The sequence below is a fragment of the Pan troglodytes genome, chromosome 3 (assembly GCF_028858775.2).
Source record: "Pan troglodytes isolate AG18354 chromosome 3, NHGRI_mPanTro3-v2.0_pri, whole genome shotgun sequence".
NCBI lineage: Eukaryota > Metazoa > Chordata > Mammalia > Primates > Hominidae > Pan > Pan troglodytes.
Genome location: NC_072401.2, coordinates 34,218,332 through 34,241,852, shown reverse-complemented (window position 1 = coordinate 34,241,852; position 23,521 = coordinate 34,218,332). Strand labels below are relative to the sequence as shown.

Here is a 23,521-nt window from a genome sequence, read left to right as displayed (position 1 = left end):
GTTCTAGAGTCTAAAATATAGTCTACTTGAAAGAACACACAACATACCTCTAGTGTTAGACTTTTTTTTTTAGGTTGGCTTTGTTTGATTTCCAGCTGAGTTCTTCAAGTGGATCAGAGAGCAGTCGAATTAATTGGTGCTTCTCTGAACCAAATAGCAGTGCCTATGGCTAGTTGCCCTTCCCAGATCATTGTGACATTGAGCCTTATGATGCTATTATGTGAGTGTTCTCTGACTGTGGCTGTCCTGGGTCATAACCTGATTTTGATAGCAACAATTACTGATCCTTCAAATGTCAAGATTCAGACCTTATGTATTTTCTGACAATAATGTACTACCGAAGAAAAGCTTCAGGGAACAGTCATGTAAGATTCTTCATTTCTAATAGTATATTTATAGGTTTGATATTTTGAAATACAATTGAAGTAATAATTGCCAATGGCAGAGGTGGCTGTTAGAATGCATTTTGCATGTTTTACATTAAAATAAACAGAAAAGGCCCGGCGCGGTAGTTCATGCCTGTAATCCCAGCACTTTGGAAGGCTGAGGTGGGTGGATCACAAGGTCAGAAGTTCGAGACCAGTCTGACCAACATGGTGAAACCCTATCTCTACTAAAAATGCAAAAATTAGCCAGGCGTGGTGGTGCGTGCCTGTAATCCCAGCTACTCAGGAGGCTGAGGCAGGAGAATTCCTTGAACCCAGGAGGCGGAGGTTGCAGTGAGCTGAGATCTCGCCACTGCACTCCAGCCTGGGCAACAGAGTGAGACTCCATCTCAAAACAAAACAAAACAAAAAGCAAAAACAAAAAAACAGAAAAACAAGTTAATTTTATATAGCAGTTTGCCCGAGTCTGAAGGTAAGACTAGGATAATTTGAACATTCACAAGACACTTTTATGGCTCCTTCATAACCAGTCCTTCAAAAGTCTTAGCTATCCTTCAAAAAATTTGCTGCAGAAATTCTAGATGCCTTTTGAATTTATAAAGAGTGAGGTAGCAAGAGGAGGGAACAGCTGCCGCATATGCTCTACAAACTTCCTTTCAGAAAGTGACTTCATTCCCCATGAGAATCGGCCTTTGGCACAACTGCCAATTTTTCCTTAGATAAAAATGTCATAAGCTATCCAGTTTTAAAATTGGGCAAAAGACTTAAATATGTTATTCTCCAAAGAAGATCTACAAATAGTCACCAAGCATATAAAAATGTGGTTAATATCATGAATCATAAGATAAATGCAAATCAAAAGCACAATGAAATGTCATCTACACACCTTACTTAAGAGGGCCATTATCAAAGTAACAGAATGTAGCAAGTATTAGCAAGGATACAGAGAAATTGGAACCCATGAGAACCACTGATGGGAATGTAAAATGATACAGCCATTAAGGGAAACAGAATGGAGGTTCCACAAAAAATTAAAATGGTATTAACAATATGACCGAGCAATCCGACTTTTGTGTCTATATCAAAAAGAATTCAGAGCAGAATCTTGAAGTCATATTTGAAGATCCATGTTCTTGCAGCATTATTCACAATAGCCGAGAGGTAAAAGCAACCAAAATGTTCATTGACCAATGACTGGATAAAGAAAATGTGGTATATACATACAATGGAGAATCTCGCAGACTTCAAAAGAAGCACAGGCTGCCACAAAAATAACCTCAAGGACATTATGCTAAGTGAACTAAGCCAGTCACAAAAGAACAATACTGTATGCTTTCACTTACATGAAGTATCTAAAGTGGTTAAAAATTATAGAATTGGAAAGTAGAAAGGTGGTTGCCAAGGCCTGAGAGAAGAGGGAAAGGTGAATGAGTGTTTAATGGGTATAGTTTCAGTTTTGCAAGATACGTAGTTCTACAGCTCTGTTGCACAGCAGTGTGAATATCATTACTACTAAACTGTATACTTAAAAATGGTTAAGATGGTAAAGTTAAAGTAATGCATTTTTTATCATAATAAAAAATAACAGGCTTATATGATACATAATAATTGAAATTAGGAGAAATTTTGAGTGTTTGAAAGGAACTACACTATCAACAATAATAATACAATTTTTTGCCTTTCTTTTTAATGGCTGGTACATGCTGAGATCACATTTTGGACAATAAATACACTAAACTTGTGTTCTAAAGTTGATTACAGAAGTTATTACTTGCCATGTTACCCAGAGAATTTCATCTTAACCATCTTTTTTTTTTTTTTTTAATTTGTATAGCAAACTGTCCTGACCAAGTCACTCTCTTTTCAACTTCTTTATATCTGAATTTGGTCATCCTTATTTCTTTCCTGCATGAGTATTTTCCTGGCTCACTTCAGCTACCACTGTCCACACTGGTAGACTAGAGAATAGTAAAAGTCACCATCTAGGGATGCAACTTTTTCTTCTCACCCCAATTCTTTCACACTTCTGTTGTTTTTAATAATCATCTTATATACAGATAGATTCTCAATTTAATTAAAATATATTGAATTCTGCAATATACTGAGTGCTGCACACAATACTTGGAAATTAGAGATAAGTAAAGATTAATCTTTGCTTTTTAGCAGTGGTAGAATCCCGTAGGCAAACAGATAATTATAGTATCTTGGGTAAATATTATGATAGATAGAAGTATATACTGCTAAAATAAACCTAAAAATTTAACTTAAGTTTACCTTGAAGAAAGAAAGACCAGGGAAAACACCCAACAGAGGATAACACTTGATACACAGGTCTCATGTAGCATTCATTCTTGGTTGAAAAAGAAATCCATTGAAATCCATACTCTAAATAATGTCTAAACTCTTTAACCCATCTTTCATTCCAGCATCAAGTTACTTTCTTACATCCTGTCCTTCAGCATGATAGAATTCTATAAATTTGGCTACATGAGCCTAATACTTTCTTATAACTATAATTTTCTGCATAACATTTTTTCAACTTAAAATATTTATCCTGTGTCTGTATGTTCAAATTCTACTCCTCTTTAAGGTGCAAGTTTACATCATCCAGAAAATGTACTGCAGACTGACCTTGAAATTACACATTGCAGGAAGTCATTCTTCAGCCCGTACCTCCTTTTGATTTTTATTGTGCTTACCTTTTGGGGAAATTTTCCTATAAATTTTTTTTTTTATTTCAGGGTCTTAAGCCCTTTCTCCTGCGATTTAAGTGGGGGAAAAAAAACTTATATTAAAATCTGTCTTAATTTTAATAGTATTATCAATAATGTTAATTTGCTCCGGGATAAAATATAAATAAATAAGTAAATTGATACAAATTGCAGTCCACTTGAGGGCAAAGTTATTGTCTTATTCATTTTGTAACTTCCAGTTTCCTCACAAAGTAACTTCTCTGTTGCAGCATATTAATGAGCAGTTAAGTTAATGTTTTCTCTCTATAAACCTATCTCCTGCAGCATTTTTTTTTTTTTTTTTTTTTTTGTGACGGAGTTTCACTCTTCTTGCCCAAGCTGGAGTGCAATGACACGACTTCGGCTCACTGCAACCTCCCCCTCCTGGGTTCAAGCGATTCTCCTGCCTCAGCTTCCAGAGTAGCTGGGATTACTGGCCCGCGCCACCACCACTCCTGGCTAATTTTTTGTATTTTTAGTAGAAACGGGGTTTCACCATGTTAGCCAGGCTGGCTTCAAACTCCTGACCTCAGATGATCTGCCTGCCTCAGACTCCCAAAGTGCTGAGATTACAAGCGTGAGCCACTGCACCTGGGCCAGATTTTTTTTTTCTTTTCTTTTCTTTTTTTTTTCCTTATAGAACTGCTACATTGCTAAATAAGCAATCATTAAATGCTTTAATCAATTTACCCAGCTTTGAATTTCTTGACTAGTATCATTCTGAGGATGTATCTTTTTTTTTCTTTTCATTTCTTTAGTATTTTGCTCTCAACTTTGTTACTACTCAGGTCACTGATTTTCATGATTAAATAATGTTCTAACCCATACTGTGTTATAAATATATCCATCAATATTTTGCTTTATAACATCAGTCCTCATACAAAAGTGGGAAATTTAAGTACATGATATCTGAAATAAAAGGCTTAAGAAACACATTTCTTCTGTGTGTGAACAAGGAGAATGTACAAATTAATATGCCACTCCTCTACCCCATCTTAATTTCATCTTCAGCAGCTGACTCAGTCTACTTCCTGCAGGAACACTTGATTGTGAGCTTCCTTCTTAGTCAGCTTCATATTTCCTCATTCCCTTTTTTTTGATCTTCTTTTGTATTTTTAATGATTCTGAGAAAATAAACTGATTTTCTGCCTCCAAAACACTTTCTTTGTACTTGTTCAAAACTGTCTATCTTAAAGTTTTCTTCCAGGTTAGCAACTTTCTTTGAACTACTTATTGGGTCAAGACACCTACATCTTAAGAAAAACTAAACCAGCCAAATGATTTACAATTACCCCTGATATACGATCTCACTTCTCTTTATTAATATCTTAAAGAAACATTAGATTTTCCCATGTTCTTTCCCCTTGTATTTGCTAGTCAATTAATTTCAGTGTCCTTTCCTATCAGCTACACTAGTGAACCTTCTCACACCAAAACCACTAATGATTTCTAATTGCCAGACCTTTGGAAGCTTGTTATATTTAAAACTATATTCTATTCTATTAAAAACTATATTGTTTGACATCGTTGTTTGGCATCCATATATGAATTTTATTTTATTTTTAATGACAAAACTGTCTCCCCTTTTTCTTCTGACTTTTCCATTCTTATGTTTTATTTTGTCTCTTACCCTTTGACAAAGGAAATCTCTAAAAGAATGGACTCTGGTAATGATAATAGAAATGCAAACAGTGAGATGCTTGCCTTTGTTTGATCAGTCTTGACAAGATGTAGAATTATGAGTTTATTACAGAATAAAGTTGCTAAATATTTTATTTATATTCACCAGTTGTGTGACCTTGAGCAAAGAGAACTTTCTCTTCCTCATTTGTAAAATTCCATCATCATCATCATCATATTTGCCTCATAGGGCTATTGTGAGAATTACAAAATCAAACATGTAATGTGTTCAGAACAATAGTTGAAACAAGGCAAACATGCAATACATTTTGGTCATTATTAATTGTTGTCAAACCTGCAAAATGGAATGGAAGATAAGTGAATGTGTGTATACAATAAGAATAATTTCAAATTTAGAGTAGATTATTATTTTAATTCTTTTTGTACAGGGAAATTTACTCAAATTATTTTCTATTTTAGATAAGCAGATGTTTTAGATAGTCATCTAGATGAAGCCTTTTATTTTGGAGAAGATGAAACTGAGATAAAAAGAGTAAAAATGTCATGTCTAGGTCTTATAAATAGTTTTGGGATTTTTCTATGTGTAGTATTCTGCTACTGAAGCTGTACGGGTCTGCAGTAACCTCAATTCTTGCCTCCTCAGAAGAAAAATTTTGACTGAGGGGAATAAAGCAGAAGGCAAGTTTTAGAACAGGAATGACAGTTTATTAAAAAGCTTTAGAGCAGGACCAGAAGTAATGAAAGAACAGCTGGAAGAGGGCCAAGTGGGCAACTTGGGAGATCAAGTGTGCAATTTGACCTTCCGACTTGAATTTTTTTTTTTTTTTTTTTTTTTTTTGAGGGAGTCTCTCTCTGTCACCAGACTGGAGTTCAGTGACGCGATCTGCGATCTCGGCTCACTGCAACCCTGCAACCTCCGCCTCCTGGGTTCAAGCAATTCTCCTGCGTCAGCCTCCTGAACAGCTGGGATTACAGGCGCCCATCACGAAGCCTAGCTAACTTTTGTATTTTTAGTAGAGACAGGATTTCACCCTGTTGGCTAGGATGGTTTCCATCTCTTGACCTCATAATCCGCCTGCCTCAGCCTCCCAAAGTTCTGGGATTACAGGTGCGAGCCACCATGCCTGGCCCTGACTTGGGTTTTTGTGTGTTAGCATGCTTGCAGGATCTTGCATGCCTTATTCCCTGATTCTTCCCTTGGGGTAGGCTGTGTGCATGAGCTTGGACTCCTAGCATGTGGGAGGGGTGTATGCACAGTGTGTTTACTGGAGTTGCATGCATGCTCACTTGAGTCATTCTTCCCTTACCAGTTAAATGTCTCTGAGATGTCATACACTTTGCCTCTCGATGGGCATGCTTGAGCCCACTAGCCCAACTCCTGAGATCTTATCAGGAAACTGCTGATCAGCTTCAGAATTTTTCTGTCCATTGGGAGACTGCTTTTCCCTGGTGCCAGCTGCTACCAATTATTATTTTAGAAAGGCAGTTAACAACTCCCTGACCATCACCTGATGGTTGCCTGGCATTCCTGGTACAAGGCTAGGGGAAGCCCTCTCATGCCCTGCTCATGCCTGACTAGCTACCTATTGTAACAATTCCATTGAATAGAAAATGTATGCCAACTTGCTCACAATTAGATGATAAATTAAAAGTGAATTAATGAATATACTTAGAGTGTTATTATTTTGGGTCACTGTATCCCTCCTTGCTTATGCTTTAAAGAACTCTCTAACTTAAAGAACTCTCTTCCTTGCACTACTGCAGGAATTGTCAGGGACAGGGGGAAGAAGATTGAAGAAGCTTTAATTTAACAAAATAGATTGAAAGAAAAGGACACAACATAGTGAAACCCCATCTCTACTAAAAATACAAAAAATTAACTGGGCATGGTGGTGCCTGCTTGTAATCCCAGCTACTTAGGAAGCTGAGGCAGTAGAATCGCTTGAATCCCGGAGGCGGAGGTTGCAGTGAGCCAAGATCATGCCACACTGCACTCCAGACGGCAACAGAGCGAGACTTTGTCAAAAAAAAAAAAAAAAAGCTAAATATTTTGTAAAAATCTATACTACAGTCTTTTATTTCTAGTTTTCACCTGTTTTTACATCCATTTCATAGTCATGGTTGTTACAGGCATTAAAAATTAAAAGCAAATGGCTCACTTGGGAGCTACTTTATAAGCAGCCCTCATTCTTAGAAATTCATGAGGATCCATGTATTTGCATTTCCTTAGAAACAATGACAGCATTGCAAGGTTTGCATGCTATTATGATGGCTCTTGTAGATGCCATTGCTAGCCCAGACAGTGCCAGTCATGACAAATTCCCTGGACTGAATGATCACCAAATAGGAGGAAAGAAAGTGACTACAGTCTGTTTTTGTTGTTTGTACTTTCTTATGAAAATTTTTGCCTTAGCTTTTTCTGTTAGGAGGCTGCCGTTCTTAGGGCTAGGACCAGCTGCTTGCCTCTATCACAGCTGAAAATCATCATTTCCTCCACTGAGGTGAAATATTATTGAACCTAGCACCTTATATTCTGCTTATTTCTCATGATATGCCCTAAGAATAGTGAAGTACTGTTAGTAAAATTATCTTAAAATAAGTTAGTAAACTGCAGAAAGGGGAAAATAAAATGTCTTGATCTTCAGTGTTGGCTTTAATGCATAATCTGAATATATTCCCAACAAAATTGTGTTATGTTTTGTTGTAAGTTTGAAATTTTTTTCTGTCTAGTGTGGTGGATGGATGATGCAGTTATAACTGAGCTCTATTTTTCTTTAAAATGGTTAATATTATCCCTATATCAAAAAGAAGGTAAATTACAGTTATTTGGAAATTTACATTATGTAAAAAGATATGGATGTTGCTAAGAACATGACTCAACTCCTGCATTTTATTATTTTCAAGTAAATATGAAATTATAGTAAAATCCTATTGGAAAAAAATGATACACACTAACTAACCTTGAACTGTGAAAGGGTGCTCGACCAGCAGCAACCTGGAAATGTTGTCCAAGAGTCTATATAAACTTAGCTAAAGAACAGTAAAACATTCTTAGCTAGTTAGAAGAAATAGCAATGCAACACAAATTAACTGATTAAATCTACTATAGCATTTTAAAAAATGTTGGCCTCATGCTAAATTAAAGAGTAATAAAGTATAAGTTTAAAAAATTCACATATCAATATTCTAATATGAAACTATAATTAATTGTATAAACTTTTACTGACTAATGTGGAAGTTGTGACACTAGCTGGCAAATACTACAACTCATTTAGCGTTAGTGGTGATACATATATTTAAATCTTCAGCGTATGAGTGAATAAATCATAGTTTGTATAAATAATGTCAGCATTAATAACAATTTCTTGGATATTTGATGTATTCAATAGTTTTTGTCACAGTGCTTCTTGGAACTTGAGGTATTTGCGCTCAGAAATTCAATTTCTAATGAAATAGATGAATACAATGTATTTTATTTTTGTAAAACTATATTGCTAAGTTTTTAGAATTAAAATATTATGTTTGCGACTGATGCTGAATAATTTCTCTGATCTACATTTATAATATAGAGAATAAAAGCATAATATGTATGATAATTATTTCCTAATAATACAAGTTAAATTAAGCACAGTGATTTTTTTTCCCAAAGATGTCTCTCTTAATCTTTAATGCTTTTGCCTTCTGTCATAATTGCAAAACAGATTTTTCCCATTGTATTCATCTGACTCTCACAAACCCATAATTTTATCTTTAACAAATGCATTCATTATCAACATTAAAATTGACTATTAAGGGAGAGATTTTTAAAGTGCCATTAATATTACAGAATCCTTTTGATATTTATTAAATCATTATGGCTTTAACAGAAGTATTAAAAAGTTGATTTATTTTTATGGAGAGACAATGAAAGGAAAAAGAAGGAAGGAAGGAAAGAAGGAAGGAAGGAAGGGAGAAAGGGAGGGAGGGAGGGAGGGAAAGGAGGAAAGCAAGGAAGGAGGAAAGGAGGGTTGATGTTGTGCACAGTGTTGCCAGGCAAGAATCTAGACATGAAAGCAGACTTGTAATTTGAGTATCTTATAAATGTCTGTTTCTATGAGTTTTAAATATGACAAAAGCAAATGAGTGAAAGACTACACACTAAGTAATAATACTCAAATGGAAAGAAAATAATACTTTCTATTTAATTTAAATAGAGCAAACAGTTTAAAATTCATATGTACTTTTCCATGGAAATCAGATGTGATAATTTGTTGAAAATGTCATTTATAGACAGTAAAGAACACTGACGATCTCAGAGTCTGAACTAAAGTTCAGTCTGAGGAGCCTGAATCTTAACAGTTGTTTCCAGTGTTTAGAACTGTGGAGGTTCTGTGATTTTTATCCCACAGACAAGCCAGCAATTTAGCCTGCCAAAGTTTTATGGACATTGTCAGAAGACATAAGATGAGTTGGCAGACACAAAGGGCAGTTTCTTGCTCAGAGCAATAACAGTAGCCAGTTATCAACATTTTGTGCTTGCTTCCTGAGCTCAATTCCCACAGGGCTACACAATGAATGCCCCCGTGATATATTGTGCTCATGGTGAGGTGAATCATAGGAAAAGATCTCAAACTTGGGGTATACCAAATTTATAATGGATGATTAGCCTGCCTAAGCTTTGCCACAGGAAGACATTATGTTTATTACATTGGACAGTTGACCACCCATCCTTAGCTCAAGAGGAAGACTAACTATATCTCTACCTCCCGAAGCTGTTTTCTTAAACAGAATTCTGGAATATATAGTCTGAATAAAGGTAGTTAGTGGAGAAATTTTCCCCAGCAACCAAGAAACCCTGAAAGAGGATGGTATAATGGATTTTCACAATGGGATCGTTCTCCAGCTGATGAGCAATGATGACCGCATCCTTAGACATAAGAGAGCAATGCAGTTGTTAAAATATTCATCAAACAAGAACTGAGATACTATACTGGTGAAATAAATTGTATTGGCAAGTACAGTGTAAGATAGATACAAATATGGTGAGAGAGTAATTGTAAATCAAATGGAACTGGATTTTTTTAAGCTCAGAGCACTTTATGCTCTAGATAAATATAATGAAAGGCTAATAAATTAACTAAAAATTTACTGTGGAAGCCAGAGGATCTACTCGGCCACATCTAAAGGGACTTATCTCCCACAATTAGCTGAGAAAACAGAGCCCCAATATTTAGTCACAAGCATGTTGAAGCTCTTGGGCAGCTCTGCTATGTAAAGGTCAGAATCTTAATTATGAAAGAATAAGATCCTGTGACATGTGATTGGAACACCTGAGTTGACAAACTTAAAAATTTTGAACCCTCTCCAGATTCTCCTAATACTGCAGAAGTAGCCTACCCATATCTACTAAGATCTGGGTATATTCCCTTAGTTGAAGATGATGCAGGACAAAAGGTGGCCCTGCCCCCACAAACTGTTTCTATCTCGCCTCTATCCTTTACACACATATCTAAGGTTAAGTCACTCAGGGAAGTGCTGAAACTAAGAGAAAAAGGAAGGAAACGTACTATACCATGAAAAAAGCACAATATATTGCTTACCTCTATCAGCGGAAGCCAGGAGTGCAAGACATTTGGGGTTATTTTCTGATGACGCTGAATTAAACAGGCAGTGCAAGGGGGTTGAAGATGAGTTTGGGAAAGGGAGAGTTTATCAGTGTGAGAACTTTTCCTTTTCTTTTCTGGAACTCAAAATTTAATGGCCTGGCAAGAACCTTGGGAAATGAAAAAACATAGTATTTACATGGTTCCTAGAATCGTGGAAAATTTTATGGGCTAAAATAAGTGAATTGAAGATGCCAGAACTACTGTGGCAGAAAGTTAAAAAAAGGAACAAAAGACTCAGAGAAGTGGGATGCCAGATTGCATATGCTATGTAATGTTGGAAAATAGGCCAAAAAAATATTTTCCCTGGAGGAGTTGGAGGACAATTTTACCAAAGCAATAAAGAATATGCTGTTGAGAATGACATCAGCATCACTGAGAATCTCATATGTGACTCTCTTCTTTAGGCCAGGGCTGAAGGTAAGAAATTGTATTAGAGAACTAGCCTTCCTGATAGCAATGTGTATGAGAAGATCCTCCAGAAATAGAGACTAGGAGGTGGTACATTATTGTCAAAATCCAGGTGAGCACAATTAACATAGTGTGAGCAAGGTTGTATGGAAGGTAGCCTTGCTCTCAAAGGAAGAAGTCTTTCACTTGGTTTAATAGCAAGAAACCTATTGAATGGTAAGCTATGGCAGCCATCTGGGCTCTTTGGACTCGACCGTACCAAGGTACCGGCAGGCAAGAAGAAGTTTTCATTTCGGCATGGATAATTAATGCTGATTATTAGACAGAATTAAGGCTGCTGTTAAAGAATATGGTTAGAGAGGAATAATAACTTCAGCATCTCTTGGGATAGCATGGCCCAATTTTGATATAATTTCACAAGTTCATTTGCCACAGCCTAGAACAGCACAGCGATCAGTAGTACAGACAGCTCAGAGATGAAGTTCTTGGTTATCGCAACAGGCAGGCCACCCAGATCAGCAGAGTTGCTGAGATTGAAAAGGGATGCAGAATGGGGAGTAGAAGAAGGAAATACTCTTTATCGGTTGCAGCCTCAAGGCTAGGGATTGACTGAAGTGGGCTGAAATGCCATCACTCCCAAGGTTATGCTCTCTTTCAGAGAAGGCCTGAATCCAATTACTAGCCGATGCATGTTATTAAGGACCAGCCCCAACTACGGACATCTCTGAGTGCCATGTCATCTTCAGAGCTGAGGTCTTTTTGCGATAACACTGCAGCCCAATTTCTCCATCCAAGCAATCCTTGTTTTTCCCCTTCCCTAAGGTATTATTCCTGAGATTATTTTCCAATTATTTTTTCTATGTATTAATCTCTGTCTCAGAGTCTGCTTTCCAGAAAATCCAACCTATAACAGCCTTCAAGAACAAAGATACCTCTGATTACTCCAAAGATTGTGTTCTCATAAAGTCATTTTCAAAGGTAGAAAAAAATGGAGTGTTGGAAACAGTGAGGTCATCAGTTAGAAGACTATTATAGCAATCCACCTGAGGAAAAAAACAGTCTTGAAGCAAAGTTTATGTAGATAGAAACTTTAAAGATGGAGATTTAAGGCTAATCTGGAAGGCTGTCCAACAGGTATCACTAATATGTTGGAAATCATGTATAAAAGATTAATAAGATGGGAATATTGATACATATATTTTCAATCAAAGGCAAATATTTTCTCAAAATAGTTGAGCTCATATTTTCGTTTTTTTCCTTGCTAATAAAAATATTTTCTTGTCATGGCCAGGCGCGGTGGCTCACCCCTGTAATCCCAGCACTTTGGGAGGCCGAGGCGGGGGGATCACGAGGTCAGGAGATCGAGACCGTACTGATTAACACGGTGAAACCCCGTCTCTACTAAAAACACAAAAAATTAGCTGGGCGTGGTGGTGGGCGCCGGTAGTCCCAGCTACTCGGGAGGCTGAGGCAGGAGAATGGCACGAACCCAGGAGGCGGAGCTTGCAGTGAGCCGAGATCGCACCACTGCATTACAGCCTGGGTGACAGAGCGAGACTCCGTCTCAAAAAAAAAAAAAAAAAGAAAGAAACTTCTTGTCACAAGAACAACTGTAATAATAATAATAATAATTAACAGAGTTTGACTTCTTCAAGACAAACCTGTGTCTTAGGAGTTTACATATAATACCCATGTCATCAAAGAATCTTTCCATGAATTCTCCAGGAAATTACTTTTACGTAATATTGCTTTGTTGGCATATCACTCTTTTTCAGGACACCAATATTATGTAGCATATATACTTATCAATCCCCTTACTAGCAACCTTCTCATGCATGTTTCTGTTTAAAAATTCAATTAGCAAGAAATGCTATAAATGAGCCAAAACCAGGCAATTCAGATTAAAGACTAAATTATTTCTGATGATTAAACCTCAAACTGTTTTTGGTCTTCATGTCACTCATTGTGACTGAAAAGACAGAGATATCAGGATCATAGCTGGAAGTTCTTTACATCTGCTACTCTAATTCCTTCTCATGTGAAAGTTCATGTCAATGTTAACAAATTGTGACTGCTCAGGTCGGTGTCCATTTATAATCTACATAAATGTATCTGTAATTTTTACTTGTTTTGGTAGGCAATTAATCTATATAATCATTTTGTGAATCCCCAAAATTGAGTCACTCATTGTTGATGATTATACTTCATTATGACAATTAAAGTGCACTGTTTACTGGGCTGTAATGCTGTTAGACTATAAGTCTTGAGACTGTGAAATTCAAGTACTTGATGGCCATAATTTGCACATAAAACATAATCAAATTAGCAGTGTAATATTTGTTTATTGACTTTAGGACAATACTATTTACTCCAATTTGTGATCAATTAACCAATCAAAACTGCATTTTTGGTTTTGATAATAAATGAAAAACAGATGAGATATTATGAGATGATGCTTTAGGAAATACCTCATGCAATTTTATGGCTCTGCCAGATTGCCATACCAGCATCTGGGCCTAGAGACTGTGATTTTATCAACTGAGAAAAAGGGAGGAAAGTAAAACCATAGTTACTAGCAGAACTGTGAAAAATAAATCATCAAAGCTACCATTTAAAAAATATATGGAGTACATATTTATTAAAATTACATGACCGGTACTAGAACAATAAGTAATAAGTTTTAATTTATAATATTATGATTTTGTGGAACAATAAAATCAGATTAGGAATTTCAGAAAGCAAACATGATTTTCCAAAATACTGTTATCTTGGCATCCTTAATCAAAGAAGAAAAATTAATAAACTTCTAGAAAATACCCTAACTTGTCTATGCATTTAGAACTTTTAACTATATATAGCTATGTGTATGTATAATGAGATAACATCATAGTGAATTTGGGGGAAGGAAAACATTCTTTGACCTCAATGGGAGGGTAAAGAATATACCAGTATTCCTAGTCTTTTTCTGTCCCTTCACTCATCCTAGCTCTGAGAAGAACGAGTAAACTGGCACCTGAAAATTTCCAGAAGAAATTGTGTACTCTTTCTCTATTATATGTATTATGCAGAGGCAACTCATCATTCATCCAACTCTGCCTGAAAAAGGGTAAACCAACTTCTATAATTTTGTGGTTTGGTACTAAGATGCCCATGTTTCAATAATGGCAAACCGAATCCAGCAGCATATCAGAAAGCTTACCATAATCAAGTATGCTTTATCCCTAAGATGCAGGGTTGTCTCAACATATACAAATCAACAAACTTGATACATCACATAAACAGAACTAAAGAGAAAAACCACATGCTCATCTCAATAGATGCAGAAAAGGCTTTCAATGAAAACCAATAAACCTTCATGTTAAAAATTCTCAATAAACTAGGTATTGAAGGAACATATCTCAAAATAATAAGAGCCATGTATGACGAACCCACAGACAATATCATACTGTATAGGCAAAGGCTGGAAGCATTTCCCTTGAAAACCAGCACAAGTCAAGGATGCCCTTTCTCACCACTCCTATTCAATATACCATTGGAAGTACTGGCCAGAGCAGTCGGGCAAGAGAAAGAGGTAAAGAGCATCCAAATAGGAAGTGAGAAAGTCAAACTATTTCTGCTTGCAGACAACATAATTCTACATCTAGAAACCTCCCTGTCTTAGACCAAAAGCTTCTTAAGATGATAAACAATTTCAGTGAAGTCTCAGGATACAAAATCAATGTACAAAAATCAGTAGCATTCCTATACACCAACAACAGTCAAGCTGAGAGCAAAATCAGGAACACAATCTCATTCACAACTACCACAAAAAGAAGAAAATACCTAAGAATACAGCTAACCAGGAAGGTGAAAGTTCTCTACAACAAGAATCACAAAATAGCACTCAAGTAAATCAGAGATGACACAAACAAATGGAAAAACATTCCATGCTCAAGGATAGAAAGAATCGATACTGCTAAAATGGCCATACTGCCCAAAGCAATTTAGAAATTCAATGCTATTTCTATCAAACTACCAATGACGATTTTCACAGAACTAGAAAAAATATGTTAAAATTTATATGGAACCATAAAGGAACCTGGATAGCCAAGGCATTCCTAAGCAAGAAGAACAAAGCTGGAGTCATCACGTTACCTGACTTCAAACTATGCTATAGGGATACAGTAACCAAAACAGCATGGTACTTGTACTAAAACTGACACATAAACCAATCGAACAAATAGAGAGCACAGAAATAAAGCCACATACCTACAACCATCTGATCTTTGACAAAAACAAGCAATGAAAAAAGGACTCCCTATTCAATAAATGGTTCTGGGACAACTGGCTAGCCATACACATATGCAGAAGATTGAAAGTAGACTTCTTCCTTATACCACATACAAAATTCAACTCAAGATAGACTAATTACTTAACCGCAAAACCCAAAACTACAAAAACCCTGGGAGACAACCTAGGCAATATCATTCTGAACATAGGAATAAGCAAAGATTTCATGATGAAGATGCCAAAAACAATTTCAATTAAATGAAAAGTTGGCAAATGGGATCTAATTAAACTAAAGAGCTTCTGCACAGCAAAAGAAACTATCAACAGAGTTAACAGACAACCTACAGAATAGGAGAAAAATATTTGCAAACTATGCATCTGACAAAGGTCTAATATACAGAATCGATAAGAAACTTAAATTTACAAGCAAAAAAATACAACACTATTAAAAAGTGAGCAAAGGACATGTACAGACACTTTTCAAAAGAAGACATGCATGTGGCCAACAGCTATATGAAAGCAAGCTCAGCATTACTGATTATTAGATAAATGCAAATCAAAACCACAATGAGACCCCATTTCACACCAGTCAGAATGGCTATTACTAAAAAGTCAAAAAATAAACATATGCTGGTGAGATTGCAGTGAAAAACAACACTTATACACTGTTGGGGGGAGTGTAAATTAGTTCAGCCATTGTGGAAGACAGTGTGGCAATTCCTCAAAGACCTAAAAACAGAATTACCATTTAACCCAGTAATCCCATTACTAGGTATATACCCAAAGGAATAAAAATTATTCTATCATAAAGAGACATGCACATGTATATTTATTGCAGCACTATTCACAATAGCAAAAACATGGAACCAACCTAAGTGCCCATCAATGGTAGACCAGATAAAGAAAATGTGATACATATACATCACAGAATACTATGTAGCCGTAATAAGGAATGAGACCCTGTCCTTTGTAGGAACATGAATGGATCTGGAGATCATTATTCTTTGCAAACTAACACAGGAACAGAAAAACAACTACCACATATTCTCACTTAAAAATGGGAGCTAAGTGATGAGAGGGGAACTAGAGACACCGGGACCTGCTTGAGGGTGGAGGGTGAGAGGAGGGAGAGGATAAGGAAAAATAACTAATGGGTACTAGACTTAATACCTGAGTTATGAAATAATCTGTACACAAGGTTAACTATATAGCAAAAACCTGCACATATACCCTTGAACTTATATTAAAACTAAAATAAAAGAAACGATGCCTGTGTTTGTCAAATGCCTAAATGATGGTCTCCAACAGTTCTCTCAATAACAAAATACACACAGTATTTGACCTTTACTAGCTTATCTCCTGTCAGAGTTCTTCATTCTGGAAAAAGGTGTGCTATAGACAGAATCCTGTAACTGTGACTGGAAATATGTCTGCTAAACTCAGATGGCTAGGTCTAAATCCCAGCTCCCTACCTACTAGACCTATGAATTTAGTTAATTCACTTACATCATTTCTATCAGTTTCTTCACATGCTAAATGACATTTTAATAGTACCTGACATTTTCAGGCACATAATAAGCATTTGACAAATATTACTTATATCCATTAGATGTGTTTTATGATCTCAGTTATACAAGTTCTTCAATACTCAAAAATAAATTAGAATTTATAGTGCTTAATATATCAAGAAAATGGAACAAACTCTTCAAAATGTAATTAACCTATATTGGGATAAAAATACTTTCCAGATGTTTTTCAATTTACTGCAAAGGAGCAGGGGAGAAAACTCTGATTCTCAGTAATCTTCAGTTAAGTTTGCATTGTATTTAAAAGGTAAGTAAATATAACTTTCTGAGATTAGACAAGGACAATAAAAGAGTAATGCTTTCTAGTTAAAACCACTGCAATATGACAGAATCCAATTTACTTCCTCACTTTGTGGGCTTTTGAAGAAGAGGAAATGTAAATAGATTTTTTTCTTTAAAATAACAAAAATGCTTTTAATAAATAGAATGTGTGAAAAATTGTGAGATTTTTAAATGGAACATTTTCACAGTAAAATCTAATCTCATCATCAGTTTCACACAGCAGAAGGTAGTTAAAATATATGCTAACTATGCTTAAAAATGGCAGTGTTAGGAAATAATAACAATGTCTTCCAAAATATTTTTTCTTTCAAATTCAGAGTGTTTACAGGAGGGCTGATTATATTTGCTAAATTATAAAATATAAGTGTGTGCAAAAGAAAAGATGTAAAAACATTAAAAATTAAATTCATTCCAGAAGAGTGAATCCATTCTCTAAATACTGTTTTTAATTTATATTTCATGCTTTATGGAAAATTTTCATATTTAAACAGAATTGAATTTTTTTCATTCAAGATGAAATACAATTTTTTAATTGAATTATTTATATTTCTTGGAAATTTGTAAAGTACTTCCTCCCCATGCTGTTTTGAAAATAGTAGTATACTTTGGAGAAAACATATGAGGCATTCTTTTTGCCTCTAGCCTCATCAAACACATACTCAACCATTTCTTCTCACCTGAATGTTACAGCAAATGTTTCAAGTACCAAGATCTAAAAGTGAATAAATTAATTTAATAGCTTGTCTACTATAAATTTAAGAATGAGTTAAGTTCTCCAATATAGTTATTTGATAGCGGAAGAGCTTTAACAATTCTATGCTCCCTTCTCATTCATTGAATGATGTAATTGTACCATCCATAATGTTTTATTATTACAAACTAGTATGTATACACTCACACACACAGATTCATACATGTATACGATATGTCCAGTATAAGTTCTGTCACATGGTTGCTCTAGAAATGTCTGTTAATTCGATAAATAATTATACAGTTTTGCTTCTGAGTGGAGTATAGATGCTTCAGCAAGTCGGCAGTTCTACCGAGGTCTGTTAGAAAAGCTAGATAAACCAAAGAAGTGACATTTTGAGAGAAGGCAGATTAGGATTCAGCTGGAACTACAAAGAGGTGTGAACCATGGGAAGATGATAGGAACTCAGCAGCTGATATTGCCCTGGGGGTATTTCAGAGAATAGGCAAAGACAAGAGTGAGAGAAACCAAAATGACACAGCTGGGGACAGAAAACCAACAGAGTTTTTCAGGGATATATTGGTTGAGATAGTCACAGCCTTTTTTTTCCCTAGGACATCTGCTGAAATTTGAGACTTCAAAACTTGATCAGGAAACTAAAATCCTAAGTGAAAAGACATTAAAAGCTGAGCAGAGTTATTTTCAATTTTATAAAACAAAAGTTAGAGGGGCCATAAAGAACACTCAGGACTCTTATATGAAAACGACTGAGAGCTAGTAGAAACCCAGAGGTAGAGTAGCATTGTTGGGGTTGCAACCCAGCTGAGAGTCAGCACAGCTGCTGGCTGGATTATCAACTACCACTCTATCAAGTCTAATGGAGAGAAAATGATACTTTCTCTGGAAGAATATGACACTATTTGAGGCCTTTATATTTTCATATGGCCATGCTACATGAAGAAATAAAGCAAAAATGCCAAGAGATACCATAGTTCCATATGACCAAAAACCGTGACAAAATCAGGCCCCAAGAAAAAATAGTTTAAAAAATTATTCAGATATCATAGATGGGTGAAAAAGGCTTTAAATATCTATGATTAATATATTCAAGAAAATAGACCAAAAGATGGAGAAAGCAGCTAAAAATAAAGATTTTACCATAAAGTTGGAATACATAGCAACAAATCGGATAAACCTAACAGAACCTAAAAAATAAGTATCCGAAATTCATCTAATGGGTGAATTTCAAAGCAAATTAGCCTCCAGTGAAGACTGAAATAGACAAAGAGATATAAAAATATCAATCTATAGCCATTGTGTAAACTAAACTGCAGAGGGGAGATAGGAGTGAAAATATGTAAAAATGTGTTAAACACGTGGGAGTCAAGTAAAAGGTCAAACATACATGTAATTGGAGTTTCAGAGAGAAAGAAGAGAGCAAATGGGACCAAACATTATTTGATGGGGTACCCTAATTTGAAGAATTATCAAAAACTGTTGAAAAACAGTATCACAAATTTGAGACATTCTGGAAACTCCAAAGAAGATAAACAAAAGGATAACTGCATGTATGCTTATAGTAGTAAGACCACTGAAGACAAAGCAGAAAAGAAAAATCTAATAAGCAGCTATAAATAATGGAAGTAATAGAAGGAGGATAAGAGGAGGAGACAAAAAACAGAAGGAAGGAAAGAGAGGGAGAAAATAAAAAGGAGTAAAAAGGAGGAAGGAAGGATGGAAGGAAGGAAGGGAGGGAAGAAGGGAGGGAGGGAGGAAGGAAGGAGGGAGGCTCATAAACATAAAAGAAGCAATTTCTTCCAGTAGGAATAATGGAAACCATGGGCAATGAAATAATATATTCAAAGAGCTTAAAATTCATTAATCTGTAATTATATACCAAATTAGAATATTCTTGAAGACAATGACTCAGTAAGTACATTTTCACACAAACTGAGAGAATTCTTTGTTGAAAATAAATGAAGAATGACAGACACTCTAGGTAAATTAGTAATATATGGATTGAGCAAAACAATAATACTAATGTGTTAAAAATATAACTCTCACTAAACAGTTTTGTTTTCCCTTGAAAACCTTGTGCTAACATTAGAAGACTTTTAGTGAGAAACATTGCTGTTCATTATGGTGGACAAACTTTCTTATGCATTCATTCCCAGACAAGGATACTCAAACAATATTCATATACAGAAAAATCAATTTAATAAAAACAACTTTCTGAAAGTATTCAAAATTTGCAAGTAAATAAATACGTTGTCTAAATGAAATCAGTTTTATTTTACTTTACATGGGAGAAAGAGAAGACGATAATGGATGGAGGTTGACAGAGAAAGGATTGGTGACAGTCATTCCTTCAAAGTGGGAGAGTAGGAGATTCTGCATTTAATCAGGCATTCAACACCAGAATCAGAATACATTATTATAATTTTTTTTGCTTTCAGAATAAGCAGATAAAACTTTATTCATTATGTTCACATCATACATCAATGTGTGTGTTTTAAATCATTTAAAGCACACATAATTTGCTTTAAATACTCAATTATTCATCTCATTTTTTCAATATTCCACTGACATATTGGGGTCTTATGGTTATCTTGTTTTAAAACTGCACTTGAATCTTAAATGTAGCATAAAAAATACTTCTAGAGCAAAATAAAGATTATCATGTGAGTTTGTTGAAACATAGCTCATGAATGCAACAGACTGAAGAGTCATTAAAAAGATACTTTTTCTTTCAATTTTGTTCTTGGGAAAATAATTCGAATATTTTTCAATGTAATATTCTTTGTCTAGAAGCTGTTGTTTTGAGATAATTTGTTAATTTATTTTACCTAAAATTTTATATACAATATTACTTTATGTGAAAATGACATTTAAAATTTTATTCTAAGAGTGCTGTAACTTTTTAAAATCTGTTGGTATAGTCTTTAACTGAATGATCCATCAGGTCAGATGGATATAAATTTATAGATGAAAGATACATAAAAATAAAATGCAAAGTAGAGAGTATAAATGTCCTTTAAATGTTACAATATTCTAGCATTATCCAAAGAGGAGTAGAAGAAATAATTGTTACATGATAATCAGTAAAGGGTGCTGATGGTGATATCTAGGATAACTACTAAAACAATAGTGAAAGTATTCATAGCTAACAATGCAGGGAAATTGAAAGGTAGAAATATGTGATTGATCCAAAAGAAGCAAAGAAAATAGAAAAATGTGTTTTAAATAACAGAAAGCAAATAGCAGTGTGATAGATACAAAATTCCATGTATAAATAATTACTTAAATTGAATAGGCAAAAATCTTCCAATTAAAATGTAATTTTATGGTGCTATCACAACTTTCTGTCAGGTGTCCTCATTTATCTTTTTGCAAACCTGGCACTCTGTTATGTAGGGATTTTAGTACAACTTTGTAGGTTTTACAGGCAAGAAGCCTCCATTTGTAGAAACCCATTTTTGTCATTGTTTCCTGATAGTGTTCTCAAGAGCCCAAATTTCTAGAGTATACAAACCCAGAAATTACATATTTGATTTGAAAAAAAAAAAGGCTTCAGTAAGTAGTAACTTCTTCACACTGGTATGAAAGAGAAAATAATATTAATATCAAAATTAATTAATACTTTATTTTTAAAGCTTTAGACGCATCAAGAACAAATAAAGATGACGTCTATTAACCCCAGGTAATATCTTATGCATAATAGTCAGGATTTTTTTTTCAGCTGTGGATTCCTGTCCTTAGACAAGAATTAATGTTTTTTCATAACTCAGGACTTAAAAAAGGGACAGATGTCTGCTAATTTAGAGACAACTCCAAAGAGGCATTATTTTTAAGATCTAGAAAAGTGTTACAAATTAATCACCAATATCTTAAGTTCTATATAAAGACATTTAGATTTTTATTGTATTTAATTTTTTAGAGATAGGGTCTTGCTTTGTTGCCCAGGCTGGAATACAGTGGCGTGATCATAGCTAACTGCATTCTCAAACTCAGCTCGAGCAATCCCCCCTCCTCAGCCTCCCAAGTATAGGACTACAAGTATGTGCCACTAAGCCTGGCTAATTTAAAAATTTTTAAATTATACTTTAAGTTCTGGGCTACATGTGCAGGACGTGCGGGTTTGTTACGTAGGTATACATGTGCTATGGTGCTTTGCTGCACCCATCAACCCATCATCTACATTAGGCATTTCTCCTAATGCTACGACTCCCATAGCCCCCCACCCCCCAAGAGGCCCCAGTGTGTGATGTTCCCCTCCCTATGCCCATGTGTTCTCGTTGTTAAACTCCCACTTATGAGTGAGAACATGCAGTGTTTGGTTTTCTATTCCCATGTCAGTTTGCTGAGAATGATGGTTTCCAGCTTCATCCATGTCCCTGCAAAGGACATTAACTCATCCTTTTTTATGGCTGTCTAGTATTCCATGGTGTATATGTGCCACATTTTCTTTATCCAGTCTATTATTGATGGGCATTTGGGTTGCTTCCAAGTTTTTGCTATTGTGAATAGTGCTGCAATAAACATATGTGTACATATGCCTTTATAGTAGAATGATTTATAATCCTTTGGTTATATACCCAGTAATGGGATTGCTGGGTCAAATGGTATTTCTCATTCTAGATCCTTGAGGAATCAACACACTGTCGGCCACAATGGTTGAAATAGTTTACGCTCCCACCATCAGTGTAAAAGCATTTCTGGTTCTCCCCATCCTCTCCAGCATGTGTTGTTTTCTGACTTTTTAGTGATCACCATTCTAACTGGTGTGAGATGGTATCTCACTGTGGTTTTGATTTGCATTTATCTAATGACCAGTGATGATGAGCTTTTTTTCATATGTTTGTTGGCTGCATAAATGTCATCTTTTGAGAAGTGTCTGTTCATATCCTTCGCCCACGTTTTCATGGTTTTTTTTTCTTGTAAATTTTTTTAAGTTCCTTGTAGATTCTGGATATTAGCCCTTTGTCAGATGAGTAGATTGCAAAAATTTTCTCCCATTCTGTAGGTTGCCTGTTCACTCTGATGATAGTTTCTTTCACTATGCAGAAGCTCTTTACATTTGTCAATTTTGGCTTTTGTTGCTATTGCTTTTGGTATTTTAGTCATGAAGTCTTTGCCCGTGCCTGTGTCCTGGATGGTATTGCCTAGGTTTTTTTCTAGGGTTTTTATGATTTTAGGTCTTACATTTAAGTCTTTAATCCATCTTGAGTTGATTTTTGTATAAGGTGTAAGGAGGGGGTCCAGTTTCAGTTTTCTGCATATGGCTAGCCAGTTTTCCCCATACCATTTATTAAATAGGGAATCCTTTCCCCATTGCTTGTTTTTCTCAGGTTTTGTCAAAAATCAGATGGTTGTAGACGTGTGGCATTATTTCGGAGGCCTCTGTTCTGTTCTATTGGTCTATCTATCTGTTTTGGTACCAGTTCTATGCTGTTTTTGTTACTGAAGTCTTGCAGTATTGTTCAAAGTCAGGTAGCATTATGCCTCCAGCTTGGTTATTTTTGCTTAGGATTGTCTTGGCCATATGGGCTCTTTTTTTGTTCCATATGCAGTTTAAAGTAGTTTTCTCTAATTTTGTGAAGAAAGTCAGTGGTAGCTTGATGGGGATAGAATTCAATCTATAAATTACATTGGGCAGTATGGCCATTTTCACGATATTGATGCTTTCTATCCATGAGCATGGAATGTTTTTCCATTTGTTTGTATCCTCTCTTATTTCCTTGAGCAGTGGTTTGTAGTCCTCCTTGAAGAGGTCCTTCACATCCCTTGTAAGTTGTATTCCTAGGTATTTTTGTAGCAATTGCGAATGGGAGTTCACTCATTATTTGGCTCTCTGTCTATTATCGGTGTATAGGAATGCTTG

At 35.4% G+C, this 23,521-nt stretch overlaps 2 long non-coding RNA genes across 3 annotated transcripts in view; one reads left to right on the top strand and one right to left on the bottom strand.

Annotated features, from left to right (window-relative positions):
• The window catches only part of LOC134809874 (uncharacterized), a 103,688-nt gene extending 103,494 nt beyond the window's left edge, over positions 1–194 (bottom strand). For both annotated transcript variants that reach the window (XR_010156523.1, XR_010156522.1), the window contains exon 1: positions 48–194. This is a non-coding gene — a long non-coding RNA (uncharacterized LOC134809874). The remainder of the gene's footprint in view (positions 1–47) is intronic.
• The window catches only part of LOC104006020 (uncharacterized), a 472,234-nt gene that overhangs the window by 372,415 nt on the left and 76,298 nt on the right, over positions 1–23,521 (top strand). The gene's annotated exons all lie outside the window — the stretch shown is intronic.